The 20,125-nt window shown below is 39.3% G+C and overlaps 1 protein-coding gene and 1 pseudogene across 2 annotated transcripts in view; both read right to left on the reverse strand.

Moving 5' to 3' along the window:
- Positions 1 to 230: 230 nt before the first annotated feature.
- On the reverse strand, positions 231 to 1,472 carry LOC126950003 (actin-related protein 2/3 complex subunit 3-like; annotated as a pseudogene).
- Positions 1,473 to 6,259: 4,787 nt separating this feature from the next.
- LOC126948865 (putative uncharacterized protein encoded by LINC00467 homolog) overlaps positions 6,260 to 20,125 on the reverse strand; it is a 61,337-nt gene continuing 47,471 nt past the window's right edge. For both annotated transcript variants that reach the window (XR_007723559.1, XR_007723558.1), the window contains 2 exons: positions 12,753 to 12,823; positions 6,260 to 6,476 (listed from right to left, as the gene is read on the reverse strand). The gene's annotated coding sequence lies outside the window, so the exon portion shown is untranslated. The remainder of the gene's footprint in view (positions 6,477 to 12,752; positions 12,824 to 20,125) is intronic.

Genomic DNA, 20,125 nt, shown 5'->3' on the forward strand with positions numbered 1-20,125 from the left:
CATATGCTACCACACCTGGCTATTTTTTTGTGTTTTTAGTACAGGTGAGGTTTCACCATGTTGCCTAGGCTGGTCTCAAAACTAAAGCAATCTGCACACCTTGGCCTCCCAAAGTGTTGAGATTACAGGTGTGAGCCACCACACCTGGCCTAATTATTATTTCATAAACATGTATTATTTATACTAATATATAATGAGTTTCTAATTGTTATTTTTTTGAATGTTAGAAATTTATTATTATTCTTAAGTGCCAGCTTAATACTGCAGAACATTTCAAATCACCCTTGATAACCCACTTTCTTTTCTCCCACCCAAATTCTTGATCAGGAGTTATTCAAGTAACGACATGCTCTTCTCTCTTCTGTATAAAACTTTATGAAATAAAGGCAAAAGATTGTGTACATCTTGCTGGAAAATGCTGCTCAGGGATCTGGAGATGGTGGCTGCCTGGGCTCCCTTCACTGTCCAGGTCCTGAAAGACTCTTGTTCATGAACTGTCTCTTCACAAAGCAAGTCCACCACTTGCTGGGTTTATCATTCTGAGGGTCAAAAACTTGCTCACAGTCTCTGTCCAGCCTCTTGCCTTAGCTGATGTAAATAGGCTGTCATTACTTCATCTTCCTGTTTGTTTGCAGGTTTGGCATAAATTGCATTAAATAGAAAACGAGGCTCTACAGGAATAGGAAAATTAGCGATTCCCAGTGTATACATTTCTTTCTCACCTTGGCTTCTGGAATTACGCTTCTGGAGTTTCTTCAGACACTCAGAAATGTAGAGAGGTATATATATCAAGGTCCTATCAGCTTCATTCTTAATTTCTTAGTTTTTGAAGAAGACATTGGCCTTGAAGTAACAGATGGCTTCATCCACAATATCTGTATCTTTTGTCTCTCTGGGGGCAGGTCCTTTTAATTGACTTCTGATAGGTAAGAATGCCATGTTTCCAATGAGTTTGGTGTCAGGATCCATGAGAGAAGAGTGGTAAGCCGGCATCTTGCCGGTACCCGGGTTTCCTCTAATTGTTATTTTAAAAGAATTAGTAATGAATTATATTTCTTAATTTCAATTGTAATTTCTAATACAGAAATTAAATTTTTTTTGAGACAGAGTCTTACTCTGTCACCCAGCCTGTAGCGCAGTGATGCCATTATAGCTCATAATACAGTAAATGTTGATAGACACTATCCACATAAACAGCAGCTCTTTGGGCTCCTTAATAAATTGTCAGAGGGGAGATGGAATGAGAACTATTAATATAATAACACCAAATAGTTAGAACTTTCCACACTTTTTTTGTGATCCATAGAAATGCATTTTACATTGTGACCTAGCATATACATACATATGCATATGCATATTACATGGATATATAACTGAGGCAAAAATTTCATGAAATAATACTTTTTTTTTTTTGAGACAGAGTTTCACTCTTGTTGCACAGGCTGGAGTGCAATGACACAATTCCAGCTCACTGCAACCTCCGCCTCCCGGGTTCAAGCAATTCTCCTGCCTCAGCCTCCCAAATAGCTGGGATTACAGGCATGCACCACCATGCCCAGCTAATTTTGTACTTTTAGTAGAGACAGGGTTTCACCATGTTGGTCAGGCTGTTTTTGAACTCCTGACCTCGAGTGATCCACCCGCCTCGGCCTCCCAAAGTGCTAGGATTACAGGTGTGAGCCACCATGCCTGGCCAGTGCACTTTACTTCTATTATTATTACATTGTAATATACAATGAAATAATTAATTATACAACTCACCATAATGTAGAATCAGTGGGAGCCCTGAGATTGTTTTCCTGCAACTAGGCAGTCCCATCTGGGGGTGATGGGGTCAATGACAGATCATCAGGCATTAGATTCTCGTAAGGAGCATGTAACCTAGATCCCTCACATGCACAGTTCACAATAGGATTCACACTTCTATGAGAATCTAATGCTGCTGCTGATGTGACAAGAGGCGGAGCTCAGGTGGTAATGAGAGTGATGGGGAGTGGCTGTAAATGTAGATGAAGCTTTACTCACTTGCCCACTGGTCGTCCCCTGCTGTGTAGCCAGGTCCCTAACAGGTCACAGACCAGTATCAATCTGTGCCCCAGGGCTTAGGGACCCCTGCACTAGATGATTAATATTTACATTGAATTTTGAGAAGCACTGGCTGGGCGAAGTGGTTCACACCTGTAATCCCAGCTCTTTGTGGGGCCAAGGCAGGCAGATCACTTGAGGCCAGGAGTTCGAGACCAGCCTGGCCAACATGGCGAAACCCTGTCTCTACTAAAAATACAAAAATTAGCTGGGTGTGGTGGCCTCCCAGCTACTTGGGAGGCTGAGGGAGGAGAATCGCTTCAAACCAGGAGGCGGGTTTGAGGCCAGGAGTTCAAGACCAGCCTGGCCAACATGGCAAAACCCCATCTCTACTAAAAATACAAAAAAAATTAGCGTTGCGTGCCTGTAGTCTCAGCTAACCAGGTGGCTGAGGCAGAAGTATCGCTTGAACCCAGGAGGCAATGTTGCAGTGAGCTGAGATCACACCACTGCACTCCAGCCTGAGCAACAAAGCAAGACTCTGTCTCAAAATAAATAAATAAAATAAAATAGAGATGATGATATCAATAAACTCTTATCAGTGACATATTTGAGAGGTATAGTAAAAGAGTGCTTCACTATACTTTTTGTAAAATTCCACACAAAGCATTTAAAAATCTAATTTATGGGATGTCCTTTTAAAATGGTCACTTCTATAATGTATTTATATTTATAGCACAATTTGTATGCAATAAAAATATAAAATCTACAAATTATGGAATATGCCAGTATTTCAGTCCATTCCTGTTGCCATAACAAAATAACTTAGAGTGGGTAATTTATAAACAACAGAAATTTATTTCTCACAGTTCTGGAGGTTGGAAAGCACAAAATCAGCACCAGCATGTTCAGTGTCACTCTCTGCTTCCAAAATGGTGCTTTCTTGGTGCATACTCACATGGTAGGAAGAGTGAAAAGGAACAAGCAGCTTCCTTGCACCTTATATAAAGTCATTAAATCCCATTCATAAGAGCTCTGCCCTCATGACTTAATTACTTCCTAAAGACCCCACCTCTTAATTCTAGCATATTGGCAATTATGTTTCAACATATGAATTTTGGGGGGTACATTTAGAACACAGCAGCCAATTTCCCAGTTCTTGACATATATGTGAACATCCTGGAATACAGAGGGGTTGGGAGTATACGTAACTCTCCATCTATGTATTTCCACAATCCCAATAACATTTTACACTCATACTGACACTCCAAATACTCTTTCTCCTCTTTCTGTGTTGGTTTCTACTTTTCTGGTTAGCAATTGCCAAAGCAGGAAAATAAGAAAGCCCACAACAATGGAACTGTCCAGAGTTTCGTTTCTTTATACAAGAATATTGTGTCCTGGCTGGGCACAGTAGCTCACGCCTGTAATCCCAGCACTTTGGGAGGCAGAGGCGGGTGGATCACTTGAGGCCAGGAGTTCGAAAAAAGAAAACAGTCCATTTATAACCTAAAATGCCTTTATTTCTTCAGTAAATAAGAAAATGAAAAACAAACATAAAAACCCTGTATCCTCTGCTGGTGCATTTCAGAAATGTCACCATTTCAAACATAAGGAAATAACTTTCTTGATACATAAATACTAGAAGCCCAAGAAAATATGAGGGGAAAATTATCTATAGTCATATGCTAAATATCTCTGTAATCAAAGATAAAGATGCTTAATTTATGTACAATCCTATTATAATTTACCCTGAGTTAATATCCTTGGGGAAAAGAATCCTTTAAGAATTCCATTCAGTAAAACACTACATTAGGATAATATGAACAACATATTGTTTTATTTTTTAAAATATGTTTAGAGACAGGGCCTTGCTGTATCACCCTGGCTGGAGTACAGTGGTGTAATCATAGTTCACTGCAGCCTCAAACTCCTGGGCTCAAGCGATCCTCCTACCTCAGCTTCCCAAGTAGCCAGGACTACAGGTTGGCATCATCATGTCTGGCTAATTTTTCTTTTTTTTTTTTTTTTTTTTTTTTTTGTAGAGATGGGGGTCTCTCTGTTGCCCAAGCTTGTCTCAAACTCCTGAGGGCTCAAGCAATCCTTCTGCTTTGGTGTCCCAACGTGCTGAGATTACTGAGCCTGGCCTATGAACAACATACTAAACTCTAACATCGTCACAGAATGATACTCCAGATTATTTTAAAGTTGTCTGCCTCAACAACATAACAGTACCAAAATTTCCAATTAAAAGAAAATCAACTAGGCACGGTGGCTCACACTTGTAATCTTCCTTTTGGGAGGCCAAGGTGGGGCCATTCCTTGAGCCCAGGAGTACGAGACCAGCCTGGGCAACACAGAAAGACCATGTCTCTACAAAAAAATTTAAAAATTAGCCAACCATGGTGGTGTGTACCTGTGGTTCCAGCTACTTGGGAGGCTGAAGTGGGAGGATCATTTGAGTCCAAGGGGTCTAGGTTGCAGTGAGCCATGATCATGCTCTCACACTCCAGCCTGGGTGACAGAGCAAGACCCTGAATAAACGAATGAATGAATGAATATTTAAAAAATCAAACTAGCCCTCTCTTTCATCATTTACTTCTAACAGTAGTTTGTTTTACAAGCAAATATCAAGTACACGGTTAGATGGGATACACATTCACTCATAAACCTAAGTAAGCAAAAATCCCAAGGATCTGTAAAACTGTCAAAGGCAACATAAAAGGCTGACCTGGCAAATCGCTTTCTGTTTTTGTTTGTTGTTTTTTGTAGATAGAGTCTTGCTCTGGCGCCCAGGCTGGAGTGAGGTGGTGTGATCTTGGCTCACTGCAGCCTCTGCCTCCCGAGCTCAAGCAATCCTTCCACCTCAGCCTCCTGAGTAGCTGGGACTACAGGCATGTGCCACCACGTCTGGCTAAATTTGTGTGTGTATGTGTGTATGTATGTATGTGTGTGTGTGTGTGTGGAGACAGGGTTTCACCATTTTGGCCAGGCTGGTCTCAAACTCCGCTCAAGCAATCTGCCTGCCTTGGCCTCCTGAAGTGCGGGGATTACAAGCATCAGTCACTGCACTTGATCTGCTTTCTCATTTTATAAAACACTGTGATAATTTTTTTCTTACATAATTTTTTTTTCCACTTTCATTTTAGACTTAGGGGGTAGATGTGCAGGCTTGATTCCTCGGTATATTGCATGATGTGATCATTTTTAGACCTGAAAACTTTTTATTGGAAACTCATAATCAGTATATCTAATGTAAAAGAAGATTACATCATGCTTTAAAAACAAATATTTGTGATTATGAAAATCTGTAATATTTGTTGAAAGAGGAAGATGTAATTGCAAATGTAAACATAAAATGTGGGAAGAAAAACTAAGTAAGAAGTACATGGGCTGGGTGTGGTGGCTCACACCTGTAATCCCAGCACTTTGGGAGGCTGAGGCAGGTGGATCACCTGAAGTTAGGAGTTTGAGACCAGCCTGGCCAATATGGTGAAACCCTGTCTTTACTAAAAATACAAAAATTAGCTGGGTGTGGTGGTGCACGCCTGTAATCCCAGCTACTTGGGAGGCTGAGGCATGAGAATCGCTTGAACCCAGGAGGTAGAGGTTGCAGTGAGCCGAGATGGCACCACTGCACTCCAGCCTGGGTGACAAGAGCAAAACTCCGTCTCAAAAACAACAACAACAAAAAAGAAGTACATAGAGGCCAAGCAAGGTAGTTCACGCCTGCACTTCCAGCACTTTGGGAGGCTGCAGGGAGCAGATAACCTGAGGTCAGGAGTTCGAGACCAGCCTGGTCAAAATAGTGAAACCCTGTCTCTACTAAAAATACAAACTTAGCTGGGCATGCTGGCGTGGGCCTGTAGTCCCAGATACTCAGGAGGCTGAGACAGGAGAAGTGCTTGAACCTGGGAGGTGGAGGTTGCAGTGAGGCGACATTGCCCCTTTGCACTCCAGCCTGGGCAACAAGGAGCGAAACTGTCTCAAAAAAAAAAAAAAAAGTACATGGAAAAGACTTTACCTTTTTCATGGCATCTGTAAGTTTTCTGCCTTGCATATAACTTTGGTAAAAGAATTTTATACGTAATAATTAGGCATAATATTCAAGAAAGCAGACTTATTCTCCTCCCCTATAACATATCTAAATATAAAATAAGTACCCTAGAATTGCCACAACTGGCTTAGACTTAAGGATCTCAAGTTTTGCATGTGGGCCTTCAAAGACAAAATATAATTTCCAAACTCTTTATTATGTGGTTTACAGAGCATCTGAAGATTGGTTTCATGAGTCTGAACTTGGTATGAAAGACGTTCAAATTCAAATCCCCAAGCCAGCGCGTCAATGTTTTTGTAGGCTTCACAGTGCTGGGCTCTGCATCCTTCTTTGGCCGCCTTACACCAAAAGGCTGAGTTTGGAAATCAAAAGGGTCAGCCTGGTTTCAGCCCCTCTGCAGACAATAAGTAGAACAGATTAGAATAGATTCACTACTTATTTTATTATACATAATACTTTTACTTTTCCCAATACTTACAGTAGAAAAAAGAAATTTTGCACATCATTGTTTATTTAGATAAGAACATGTTAAGCCTTGAAAAGTAAGTTAAATTGACACTGGAGCTTTACTTCAAACTCTAAACATATAGTCTTTTTTTTTTTTTTTTTTTTTTGAGACGGAGTCTCGCTCTGTCGCCCAGGCTGGAGTGCAGTGGCCGGATCTCAGCTCACTGCAAGCTCTGCCTCCCGGGTTTACGCCATTCTCCTGCCTCAGCCTCCCGAGTAGCTGGGACTACAGGCGCCCGCCACCTCGCCCGGCTAGTTTTTTGTATTTTTTTTAGTAGAGACGGGGTTTCACCGTGTTAGCCAGGATGGTCTCGATCTCCTGACCTCGTGATCCGCCCATCTTGGCCTCCCAAAGTGCTGGGATTACAGGCTTGAGCCACCGCGCCCGGCCTAACATATAGTCTTTAAAATGCTAATAATACTATTAGTCATCAAGTTTTACCATTAAATAAATGTTTTAGATACAGTGGCTTTATTTCAGACTCCATTTCCTGTGGCCTAAAAAATGGGAGAAAAATAAACTTCAACTATAAAAATCTAAATTTCAAATAAGAGGTTATTCTATGTGGAAAAAACACAAACAAGCATTTATAAAGACTGAATAGAAATGAATGGAAATGAAAATAACTGACAGTAAATTTCTTGGATTTGCAAATTTTGAATACTTATTTTGAAGGCTGGAATGTTTAGCAACTTTTAACCTTAAATTATTTCAAATCAACCAAGTACTTAGTTTTGAGGAATTTTTGTGAGGATGAGACTCATTAGTGAGTTTTTAATCCACAAAAATAAAATCCAATTCCAATTACCAAGTAATATTTAGAGTTATCTTAAAGATTATACAGCTGGCCACATGTTTTAGGGAGGTACAACAGTTTATAATGGGACACAATACTTTGCACATATTAAAAGTTAATTCCTATTGTATCTTTATCCTTTTTCCCCTTAAAATATTTTTCATTTTATTTATTCTTACTTTATTATAGTTTTCCTTTTTCCCAGAAATCACCACAACATTACAGTCTGGTATTTAGTATATAAGCATATTTGTTCTTCAGCATAGTTAACATTTTCCACTAGCATCTGATGCCATGCTACTGTTAATTCTGTTAACTCTGCTGCCTAGATTGCTAGACCCCAACCACAGCCTGGCAGAGAGTGAAGGGAGGTTTTGTTTTTGTACCGCTTTATTCTGGTCTAGTGCAACAGGAAGGAAGAGCTTTCTGCCATTGCAGGTACCCAGACTAATGTTAGGAAGGGAAAAAGCTTTAACTCTGAGTAAAATTCAGAGTATTAATTATTGCAACTATTAAGGAGAATATTCAAAACTTGGAAATAAGGTTAAGCGATGGCTGCATGACCTTTTAATGTCATGCTAGAACACTGTTTAAAAAGGCTGCCTAACAGTCATCTAATTCTCCAGGGAAAGTAATTTTGTTGGACACTGTATTCACTATGGCTTGGAGCTAACATATCTACATAAACAAACAATTTTATAGCTAGAGGCTAACTTGAATAAAATGGATGAAGTGTGACAATTCTCTTTTCTGACCAGTAGAAAGAGCAACTTTATAGATTATACTTTCGTTGCCCTATAGAACCTAACCAGTTTTGTATCTAATTTAGCAATCTTATCTCAGCATTCCTTTTCCCCCCATTCATTATAAAAAACAATAACCAAGTTTTTAATATTACCATTTCAACTAACTTTTTCACCCTACTGGTTCTCTCACTGAGTTAAATGAAACTTGGGCACATGCCCCCAATCTAGTTTATTCTAATTTGAACCTATTTAACTCTCATCCTAGAATTATGTTTCTATGCAGTGGCTCAAGCCTGTAATCCCTGCACTCTGGGAGGCAGAGGCAGGTAGATCAGGAGGTCAGGAGTTCAAGACCAGCCTGGCCAAGATGGTGAAATCCTATCTCTACTAAAAATACAAAAACTAGCTGGGCATGGTGGCAGGCGCCTGTAATCCCAGCTACTCGGGAGGCTGAGGCAGGAGAATCGCTTGAACTCGGGCGACAGAGGTCGCAGTGAGCCGAGATCGTGCCACTGCATTCCAGACTGGGTGATAGAACAAGACTCCATCTCAAAAAAAAGAATCATATTTCTAAGATTACAAGAATTTTATCTTATATCACTGTGGCCAGAAATTGTGCTAAATGGCTATTACTAGCTGTAAGGGAGGCTGGGAATTTGAAGATTCACTTTTTAGTCTTTGTAAGCTAAGAAGGAAAAAAGAGCTTTCAAGAGACCAAACCTATAATAACTGTCACTAAAAATGCATGTGTGGTAGTAATGGCAGGGGAATGGTGAGAGAGAATAATCAAGAATGATCCCCAGATCAGGCTTAGGTTGTAAATCTACTAACATGAAGAACTCCGGAGAAGAAACAGGTCAATACTAAGCACTGAGAAATTAAAAGCTTTATTATTATTATTTTGAGATGACATCCACTGATTCAGCCCTGACATTATGTACAATTGTTATGTGCTGGATTTTTTTTTTTTTTTCTGAGATGGAGTCACTCTGTTGCCCAGGCTGGAGTGCAGTGGCACCATCTAGACTCACTGCAACCTCCACCTCCCAGGTTCAAGCGATTCTTGTGCCTCAGCCTCCCAAGTAGCTGGGATTACAAGCATGCACCACCATACTTGATAATTTTTGTATTTTTAGTAGAGACAGGGTTTCACTGTGTTGGCCAGGCTGGTCTTGAACTCCTGACCTCAAGTGATCCACCTGCCTTGGCCTCCCAAAGTGCTGGGATTACAGGCATGTGCCACTGTGCCCAGCCTGTGCTGCAGATTTTAAAGGAAGAAAAGTAATTTATAATTATCCAAATCCTTGTAATAGTTGGTCAGTTGGGTGGCAAATCCCAGCCTATCAATTACATAGTAGAGTGCCCCATCCAATGAAACAGTTTATGACAGAACGCTTGCATTAGACATTGCTTGTATTAGACACTGGATTTGTGGCCTCCAAGAAAATTTTCCAAGCAAATGACTCTATTTACCTCCAATTTACTACAAAACAAACACCTGAAATATAGGAATTACTTAGAAATTTTAGTTCAAGTGTGTACTAAACACAAATGAAACGTTTTTATAGAGTATAGAAGAACTGTAAAAACACAATGCAATGTTTATTTTCAGATACGGTTGTCCCTCAGTCTACATGGAAGTTTGGTTCTAGGACCTCTGCATATACCAAAATTCATGCATACTCAAGTCTCACAGTTAGCCTTGTGGAACCAGCCAACAAAAAGTTCGCCCTCAGTATACGCAGGTTTCGCATCCCACAAATACTGTATTGTCAATCCACGTTTGGTTGAAATAAATTTACATGTAAGTGGACTCTTGAAGTTCAAACCGTGTTGTTGATGGGTTAACTATACTTAACTTTATAAACACCATCAGCAACAACAATATTACCTTTTTCCTAGGAAAAATATCTGATGGTATTTACAAAGTTCAGTATATTTAAACCCTTTATCTGTCAAACATTAATTTTAGAATTCGATAAGGTTTAATTATTAACCAGATTATTCCTCTTCTACAATTTGACTAGTTGATTATGTGGCAAATAAGGACACCAATCACACCAAGGTGGGATGATACTATAACACTATTGGGTACCTATGACCAAGTCCTCTACTGAGTATGAAAACTTGTAGCCTGCCAAGTCGTCCTGAAGTCCACCAATCTTTATTATACTTATTTTAAAGGAATCATCCATTTTGTAAAACTTTTAATTTCCAAAATGTGTACTGCTTTAAATTTGGGAACTCTGTGCACAGTATTAAAAAAACCATGTAGGATGATCCCTTAATAAGATTTATCCCATTAAAACAATGAATTTCTATAAAACTATGCCTTCCAGACTCTATATCCAGTTATTAGGTCATACAGATTTTACTTTTGCAATATCTCTTCTATCTATTCTTTTCAACCCCCTAATCACTGTCTTTAGTCTGATCTATAAATTGGCTGTATTAATATTTATCTTCCTCACTAGGCTACAATAGCTTCCTGTAGGTTTTTTCCTTCCAAATCATTCTGATATTGAATTATACTCCTAGAACAAAGGTTAGAAAATGTCATTTCTGTTTTAAGATGTTCAAATGTTCCCAATGCCTACAGAGTAAAATCCAAACTAGTCCCAAACTACTTCTTTGGTTTCATTTCTTACTACATGCCACTTCTCACTTTATGCTCCAGTTTCAACTGCAAATATCCTAATCCAAAATGAACTTTTGTTCCTATTTGCCTTTGCTAATGCTTTTCCCTCAGCCTGGAATGCTCTTTACCCTTTTTTCCGCCTAGTAAAATATACTCATCCTTTAAGATTTGATTCAAATACCGTCATCTCCTTTGGGGAGGACTACATGTCTACCAATCTGAAACAGATTAATAATTGCTCTGGGCACCCATGGAATTGTACCCTTACAGAAGCATTTATTTTCCATTAGTTTCTGCCTTCTTGGAGCCCATAGAAAAAAAAAGAGTGAATAAATATAAAATAAGAAACATAGTCACAAATATAGGCATAAAGTGTTCAAGTTCAGATACCATATTAAGCAAGTTAAAGTAATTTTTTTTTTTTTTTGAGACAGAGTTTCGCTGTTGGTGCCCAGGCTGGAATGCAATGGCGCAATCTTGGCTCACTGCAACTTCCACCTCTGGGTTCAAGCCATTCTCCTGCCTCAGCCTCCCGAGTAGCTGGGATTACAGGTGTCTGCCACCACGCTGGGATTACAGGTGTGAGCCAGCGCACTCGGTCAAGTTAAAGCAATTTCTAAATGTATTTGTAAAGCACCTGATTTGTTAGAGCAGATAGTATCCTAACTATTCCGTACAAGATGAAAACCAACTTTGTCATTTTTATTATATTTGAGAGTCACAGGACATTTTTACTTAAAAAAAATTTTTTTTTCCCCCGCAGGTTGCAGTGGCTCACGCCTGTAACCCCAACATTTTGGGAGGCCAAGGCAGGTGGATCACCTGAGGTCAGCAGTTTGAGACCCCATCTCTACTAAAAATGCAAAAATTAGCCAGGCGTGGTGGCATGCACCTGTAGTCCCAGGTACTCGGGAGCCTGAGACAGGAGAACCACTTGAACCTGGGATGCAGAGGTTGCAGTAAGCAGAGATCATGCCACTGCACTCCAACCTACACAACAGAGCAAGACTCCATCTCAAAAAAATTTTTTTGTTGTTGTTGAGACAGGGTCTCACTCCAAATGCAGTGATGTGATCACAGTTCACTGTAACTTCAAACTCCTGGGCCCAAACTATCCTCTCACTCCAGTCTCCTGAGCAGCTAGAACCACAGATGCATACCATCACAACTGGCTAATTAAAATTTTTTTTATAGAGACAGGGTCTCACTATACTGTCCAGGCTGATCTGAACTCCTTGCCTCAAGCAATGCTCCTGGCTTGGCCTCTCAAAGTGGTGGGATTATAGGCCACCATGCCTGGCCCATTTTTAATTTGCAAAAAAATTTTTTTTCTAACGACATTGTAATTCTGTATTTTAATTATATCATGTGAGTCCAAGAACATTATATGAAACTATGCTACGTTAATACATATTTTCAAAAAAAAACTTGGAAGGAGATACCTGTTCACTGAATGTCATCTCAGAGTACAGAGATAAAATCCAATTGGCAATTTTTGATGCTTTGAAGTATGTGGGATTGCTACTATTCTTGATAAATTTAAGAGATGAATGCAGTTTATATAGCCAACAAGAAAAATTACACACATAATTTTTTCCTTAACATGTCGTACACTGTGATTTGTAGTAAACCAGGCTGGGTGTGATGGCTCATGCCTCTAATCCCAGCACTTTGGGAGGCTGAGGCAGGAGGATTTCTTGAGCCCAGTTTGAGACAAGCCTGAGCAACATGGCAAACCCCCACGTCTACATAAAATAGCCAGATGTGATGGTGCATGCCTGTAGTCCCAGATACTCGGGAGGCAGAGGTGGGAGAACTGCCTGAGCCCAGGGAGGTTGAGGCTGCAGTGAGCTGTGATCGTGTTACCGCACTTTAGCCTGGGCGACAGAGTGAGACTCTATCTCAAAAAAAGAAAAAAAAAAAAGTAAACCAACTACCAAAGTACTGCAAAATAAATTTCTTAAACATGAAACACATGATACCTTGGAAAGGTGACATATGTGGCTGTTTCCTCCTTTTTTTCCTTCTCTTTCTTGGTGTTTCATATTTTGTCCTTAAAACAAAAGGAAACATATTAATGATTGCTTCCATAAAAAAAGACACACAGACCTTATTTATTTTTTAGTAGTGATTACATTCATGGCCCAAAATTTAAAAAGCAAAACATCTCCCTTCTACCTGTCAACCAGCCATCTAAATTTTCCCTTGGTCACTTATGGTTGTTATAACAAAATGCCACAGGTGGGTGACTTAAACAACAGACATTTCTCACAGTTCTAGAGATTTGGAACCCCAAGATCAAGTTGTCATCAGATTCAATGTCTGGTTAGGGTCCACTTCCTGGTCTCCAGACTACCTCTTATCATGGTATCCCCACAGAGTTGAGAGAGGAAGCTCTAGTATCTCTTCTTCTTCCTTTTTTTTTTTTTTTTTTCTTGAAATGGAGTCTCACTCTGTCACCCAAGCTGGAGGGCAGTGGTGCACTCTCTGCTCACTGCAACTTCCATCCCCTGGGTTCAATCAATTTTCCTGCCTCAGCCTCCCAAGTAGCTGGGGTTACAGGCATGCACTACCACACCCTGTTAATTTTTGTATTTTCAGTAGAGACAGGGTTTTACCATGTTGGCCAGGCTGGTCTCGAACTCCTGACCTCAAGTGGTCTGCCTGCCTCAGCCTGCCAAAGTGCTGGAATTATAAGGGTGAGTCACCGCACCTGGCCTCTTCCTCTTGTTATAAGAGCACTAATCCCATCATGGGATATCTACTTTCATGATCTCATCTAGACCTAATTACCTCCCAAAGGCCCCACCATCTAATACATTGTTGGGGGATTAGGATTTTAGCATATGAATTTTGGAGGAACACATTTAGTCCATAATATTTCCCAAAGATAACAACAAATCTTACAGTTTTTTTTTTTTTTTTTTTTTTTTTTTTTTTTTGCATATCTTTCCAAAATACTTGTACGCATTTATAGGTTACTAAGTATATATGTTCTTCCCTTCAACACCACTACTTCCATAAATGGCAACACATTTTACACACCATCCTGTGTGGCTATAACTTGAAGGCCATTCCTAATCACTAAGCAAAGGCTTACTTAGTATTTTTTTATGATTGCAATATATTCCATTGTATAGAGATTCCAGAATTTAATCAGCCTACTACAGATGGACAATTATGTTGTTTCCAATCTTTTACATACAATATTGCTACAAATAACGTGTAAACATGTGGTTTTAAAGGTGTGTGAATAAATTACTAGAAGTGTAATTGAGGACTCTGGATTATATGTATTTCTAATTTTAATAGATATTGTCATATTGCCGTCCACTGACGCTGAATCAACGTTCTTCCCCATCAGCAGAAAGTACCTAAACTTCCCTGAACCTTGTTCCCCATGTTATTACATGATGTGATAACAAACTTTTGAATCTTTTAACTAATTAGGTGAAAAATTACATTTTTAATTAAAATCTTCATTTTTGTTACCATGAGTAAGTTTGAGTATCTTTAAATAAATTTAAAAGGCATTTATATCTTCCTTTTGTGAGCTGTCTGGTCGTATCTTCTGCACATTTGTCTACTGGGTTGTAAGGCCTTCTAAAATTGATTTTTTCCCCATCCTAAATCACATTTTTAGACTACCTGGTGTGGCCAGCCCTATCGTAAATCACGTGACCCAAGGCCTCCAGGCAAACAAAGATAAAAGTTGAGTATTCTTTATCCAAATGCCTGGGACCAGAAGTATTTCTAATCTTAAATATTTTTTTTATTTTGGAATATTCATATATACAGAATGAGACACCTTAAGGATAGGACCCAAATTCTAAAAACAAAATTCAAGGCTGGATGCAGTGGCTCATGCCTGTAATCCCAGCTACTCAGGATGCTGAGGCAGGAGGGTCCCTTGAGGCCAGGAGTTTGAGACCAGCCTGTGCAACATAGAGAGACCATGTCTCTAGAAAAAAATTTAAAAATTAGCCGGGTGCAGTGGCATGCACCTGTGGTTCCAGCTACTCAGGAGGCTGAGGTGGGAAGATCACTTGTGCCCAGCAGTTCAAGGCTGCAGTGAATTAGGATTGCATCACTACACTCCAGCCTGGGTGACAGAGACAGACCCTGCCTCAATACAAACAAATTAATTAATGAAGTTAGTTTATATTTCATATATACCTTAAACACATAGCCAGAGGGTAATTTTATACAATAATTTTTTTTTTTTTGAGACAAAGTCTCGCTTTGCCACCCAGGCTGGAGTGCAGTGGCGGGATCTCAACTCACTGCAATTTCCACCACCCAGATTGAAAGGATTCTTATGGCCTTAGCCTCCCGAGTAGCTGGGATTATAGGCACGCGCCACCACACCCAGCTAATTTTTGTATTTTTAGCAGAGACAAGATTTCACCATGTTGGCCATGCTGGTCTCAAACGCCTGTGATCCACCCATCTCGGCCTCCCAAAGTGCTGAGATTACAGATGTGAGCCACCACACTCGGCCAATATTTTTTTTTTTTTTTTTTGACACAGAGTCTTGCTCTGTCACCCAGGCTGGAGTGCAGTGGCATAACCTTGGCTTACTGCAACCTCTGCCTCCCCGATTCAAGAGATTCTTGTGCCTCAGCCTCCGGAGTAGCTGGGATTACAGGTGCACACCACCAAGCCCGGCTAATTTTTGTATTTTTGGTAGAGACGAGGTTTCACCATGTTGGCCAGGCTGGTCTAGAACTCCTGACCTCAAGTGGTCCGCCTGTCTCGGCTTCCCAAAGTACTGGGATTACAGGCATAAGCCATCATGCCTGACCTATGCAATAATTTTTAATAATTTTGTGCATAAAATAAAATTTGCGTGCATCGTAACATCAGGAAGCAAAGGTGTCACTACCTCAACCACTACCCATGTAGGTAATCTGTGGTTGTTTGGCATCACCATCATTCCTGACTCTGAAATTTATTTGCTACTGATAAGGAATCATTTTCCTATACTTATTCCCACATAAGTACATAACAGCAAAAAATATGATACACCAGTAATCGAATGAAAAAATAATACATTCAGGGTAACCAAGCAGCACAGTAGCACCACCAGAATACCTGTTATCAGCTGTTAAACAACAGCAACAACAAACAATGGTAGGCTTTCAGTCCCCACCTATCATGCTGTGTTTTGATTAAAAGGTTACTATACACCATTTTTTTAAGTTATCAGAAGCAGGTGAGAGACCAAGAAGTGGGTCTTCTAAGGATAAGAAGGCTTTCTGCTGGATGGCTTTTTAAAATGTTTTCTCCAGAGTCATCTGCCTTATTAACAATGCTTTTGATTTAGAAGTCTCTCTCTGACATTATAAACTGTATGATTTCTTGTTCTTTTGTAAACGTACACTGTTTTAGTCCTTCAATAAGCCCATCACACATTTTCACCATTGCTATCGTTTGGATATTTGACTCTCCAAACCTCATGTTGAAATCTGATCCCCAGCGTTGGAAGTGGGGCCTAATGGGGTGTTTGGATCATGAGGGCAGATCCTTCATGAATGTCTTGGTGCCATTCTCTCAGTAATGAGTGAGTTCTAACTCTATTAGTTCCCACAACAGTTCACCTAGAACTGGTTGTTGAAAGAGGCTGGTACCTCATCCTCTCTCTCTCTTGCCTTCTCTCTCACCGTGAGATCTGCAGGTGCAGGCTCCCCTTCACCTTCTGCCATGAGTGGAAGCAGCCTCAGTCTCTTGCCAGAAGCAGATGCTGGAGCCATTCTTGTACAGCCTGCAGAACCATAAACCAAGTAAACCTCTTTTCCTCCTTTTTTTAGAGACAGGGTCTTACTCGGTTGCCCAGGCTGAGTGCAGTGGCACAATCATAGCTCACTACAGCCTTGAACTCCTGGGCTCAAGAGATCCTCCTGCTTCAGCCTCCTGAGTAGCTGAGACTATAGGTATGTGCCACCACGTCTGGCTAATTATTAAAACTTTTTGTAGAGATGGGGTTCTTGCTATGTTGCTCAAGCCGTTCTCAAACTCCTGGGCTCAAGCAATCCTTCTGCCTCAGCTTCCTGAAGTACTGGGATTACAGGTGTGAGCCACTGCGCCAGGCCTAAGTAAACTTCTTTTCTTTATAAATTAACCAGCCTCAGGCATTCCTTTACAGCAACACAAACAGGCTTAGAAAATCATGTTGTCTGTAGGTATTTTTCTACAGTGTTAACAATATTCATCTTCGTTGTCACCATTTTCATGACCACCTTGACTCAGAACCATTTCAGCTATTTCATCACTGGTCAATGAATGAACAACTGGAGTCTCATTATCAATGTTAAAAACTTCAATACCCATTTTTCCAGCTTTCAGGACTCTGAAGGAGTATTTTCTTGCATATGTAAGCAGGCCAGATTGCTTATCATTTTTTCTCATTTGACATATGGAATTCTTCAAAGTTACCATCTTGTTCATCTCACTGAACACAGTTGCAGGCCAGAGGTTGTGCCAGGCATGCATAAATTTGTCTTTAATCACTGTGCTCCAAGTGCTGGCAACAGCATAGATGGTAAACTTCGTGCTAAACTCCTGAAAACCTTCCACAGCCATGCCCCTGTCCACTGCTGTTGCATGCTATTCAAGAAAACGTTTTTATATTTACTGTTCATTGATCTAAGGATACTCTGTCACATGGCTGAATTAATAGTCACATTTTGGGGAAAGTACATGACATAAACATTATTTTTTATGAGAATTTCAGCTGGAGTATGAGCAGAACATTTGTCAAGGAATTTTTTAAAATTTTGTAGTCATCACCCAGTGCAGCCTTCTGTGCTGTGAGCCTGAGCCACTAGTATACAATTTTTGTGAAACCAATCAGAAAAGATATTCCTGGTTATTCAAGCTATTTTGCTAGCATGATGATGGACACATAAGAAATTCACCTACTGAAAACAGCAAGGACACAGCTTTTGCCTATCACAGCAAGTTTACACTTAATGTGTGCTTTATGCATTAGCCCATATCAGCAGTTATCCTGTCCCTGACATCCTTAATTCTATAGGGGCTGTGTCATCAGCTGTAGTCAGTGTCCTTCCAGGGCAATAATGCCAAAACAGTGATATTTCATCCACATTACATACTTGTTCTGGCATCAGATTTCAACACCAATAGTTTTGGCAAACTCACCAATAAATTTATCCACTGCTTCATGATCAGCAGAAGTTTTATCACCACAAATCTTTAAAAGTTTAATGCCATGTCTTCTTAAACATTTCTGCAATCACCTGTTGAATATTCACAATTCCTTTCAATTTTCAGTTCATTATTACACGTCTTTGTTTCATGATCAGGAAACCATTAAGTGGCATAATGTTCACTGCAATGCTGGCAGATCTACTCTTTCAATACACAACTGAGACTTTCATTTTCAGCTTTATGCAGCGCTGTTTTTGTTTTTTGTTTTTTTCTCTCACTGACTTCTCTTTGTCCTTTCAACGTAGAACTTCAATAGTTCATATTTCTGTTTCTTCAGGTCATATACATAATGATTCCAACACCCTGCTCTTTTGTAAGACATTTGACACTTACACCACTGTCCAGTTTCTCCAGCCACTTGACTTCCTCTGTTATATATAAACACAAATGCTTCATTTTTCTTATTACTATTACTCATAAGGGTATCTGCAGGCCTTTTTGGCATTTGTAACAATATCTTTATACCCAAATAATAAGCAAAACAAAACAAAACCACAGTGAGTCATGCATGTAGGTCTTGGCCCCATGTGGGGCACTGTGGGGAACGTGCCATTTGGTGTGGCCTGCACACATGTCATTTATTGTCTTTTGTAGATATGCTTCCATGGGGGAATCTGGAAAAAAAAGATATACTGCAACTAAAGTGGGCTGGAGGGGGAGTCTTTATTTCCTTGGGTTTGCTGAATAAACTGTGTTATATACCTGTTTTTTGACTGCGACCCATCACGTACATCTCAGGTGTGAAATATTCCACTTGTGGTGTCATACTGATGTCCAAAAGTTTTGGATTTTGGAGAATTTCAGATTTTCAAATTAGAGAGTGCTCAAAGTGTACTCCTATCAAGCATGACATTGGGGTTACAGACCATCGGGCTTACAGATTAATTCTCAGAAGTCAAGGGCAAGGGCTAGACGTCTCTTAGGGCAAGATTAAATTCTTTACTACACACCTACACTATAATTTATCTGTCTTTTCTATTGTTAATATTTGGGTTTATTCTATTTTTTGACAATTATGAACAACATTGCCATGAACATTCTTGTCCAGATACACTGATATAAAAATGCATGAGTTTCTCTGGAGAATATACCTAGGAGTATGACTGCTGAGTCTTTGGGCTTGGGCTTCAATCTATCAATGTTTATCTCAAGGTTTGGGGACTTTGTGATATATATAGAAAGGCTTTCTATATATATTTCTTAATCATCTCTGATTAAGATTTCAAAAACTTTCCAATGATTTCTTCAATTTATTTCTTTGCATGTAAATCTTTGATTCATCTGGAATCTATCCTAATATAAAGCTGAGGCATGAATTCAGCTTTAATTTTTCTGCAGATAGCTAGTTGTCTCAACATTACTTTTTAAATAAGTCAACTTTTCCATACTGATTTGAGGTGACTGTTATATGCCAAATTTTGTGTGTATTGCTTTTTTCCCCTAAGCTATTTCACTGATCTGTCCATCTAGCTATGTGTCAATACCTCAATATTTTAACTTTATATTTTTCATATTTTTCAATATCTGGTATGGCTAGTTCTCCTCCTTATTAGAATAATCTATTCTCGCTTTTTTTTTTTTTTTTTACTAGAACTTTAGAATAATCCTGTCTAGTTCTACTCTAAAAATGTTGTGGTTTATTTTAAGGTGGATTTAAATGTCATTAAAATTTAATCTAAAAGTAGTTGGTATCTTCATCATATAGAATATTCCTGTCCAAGAACATAGTATGTCTTTTCATTTATTTCACAAATCATTATAGTATTTAAATATTTTATTCATAATACCTTGCATATTTCTCAAATTTATTCCTATGTATCTTTTTAAAATTTCCACTGTAAATAGGACTTTTCCATAAAATCTTCTGATATCAATATATTTAAAGATTATTGATTTTCAAATTCAGAATTTTACACAGAAATCTAACTGAATTCTATTAGGTTTTAAATAAACTTTATTTTTTAGAGAAGTTTTATGTTCACAGCAAAATACACACAGCAGAAAGTACAGAGAGCTCCTATATACTCCCTGCCCACATACATGCACAGCCTCCCTCACTATCAATATCCAGCATTAGAATGGAGTATGTTATAATCGATGACCCTGCATTAACAGATGATCATCA

This window comes from Macaca thibetana, chromosome 1 (genome assembly GCF_024542745.1).
Source record: "Macaca thibetana thibetana isolate TM-01 chromosome 1, ASM2454274v1, whole genome shotgun sequence".
In the NCBI taxonomy this organism is placed as follows: Eukaryota; Metazoa; Chordata; class Mammalia; order Primates; family Cercopithecidae; genus Macaca; species Macaca thibetana.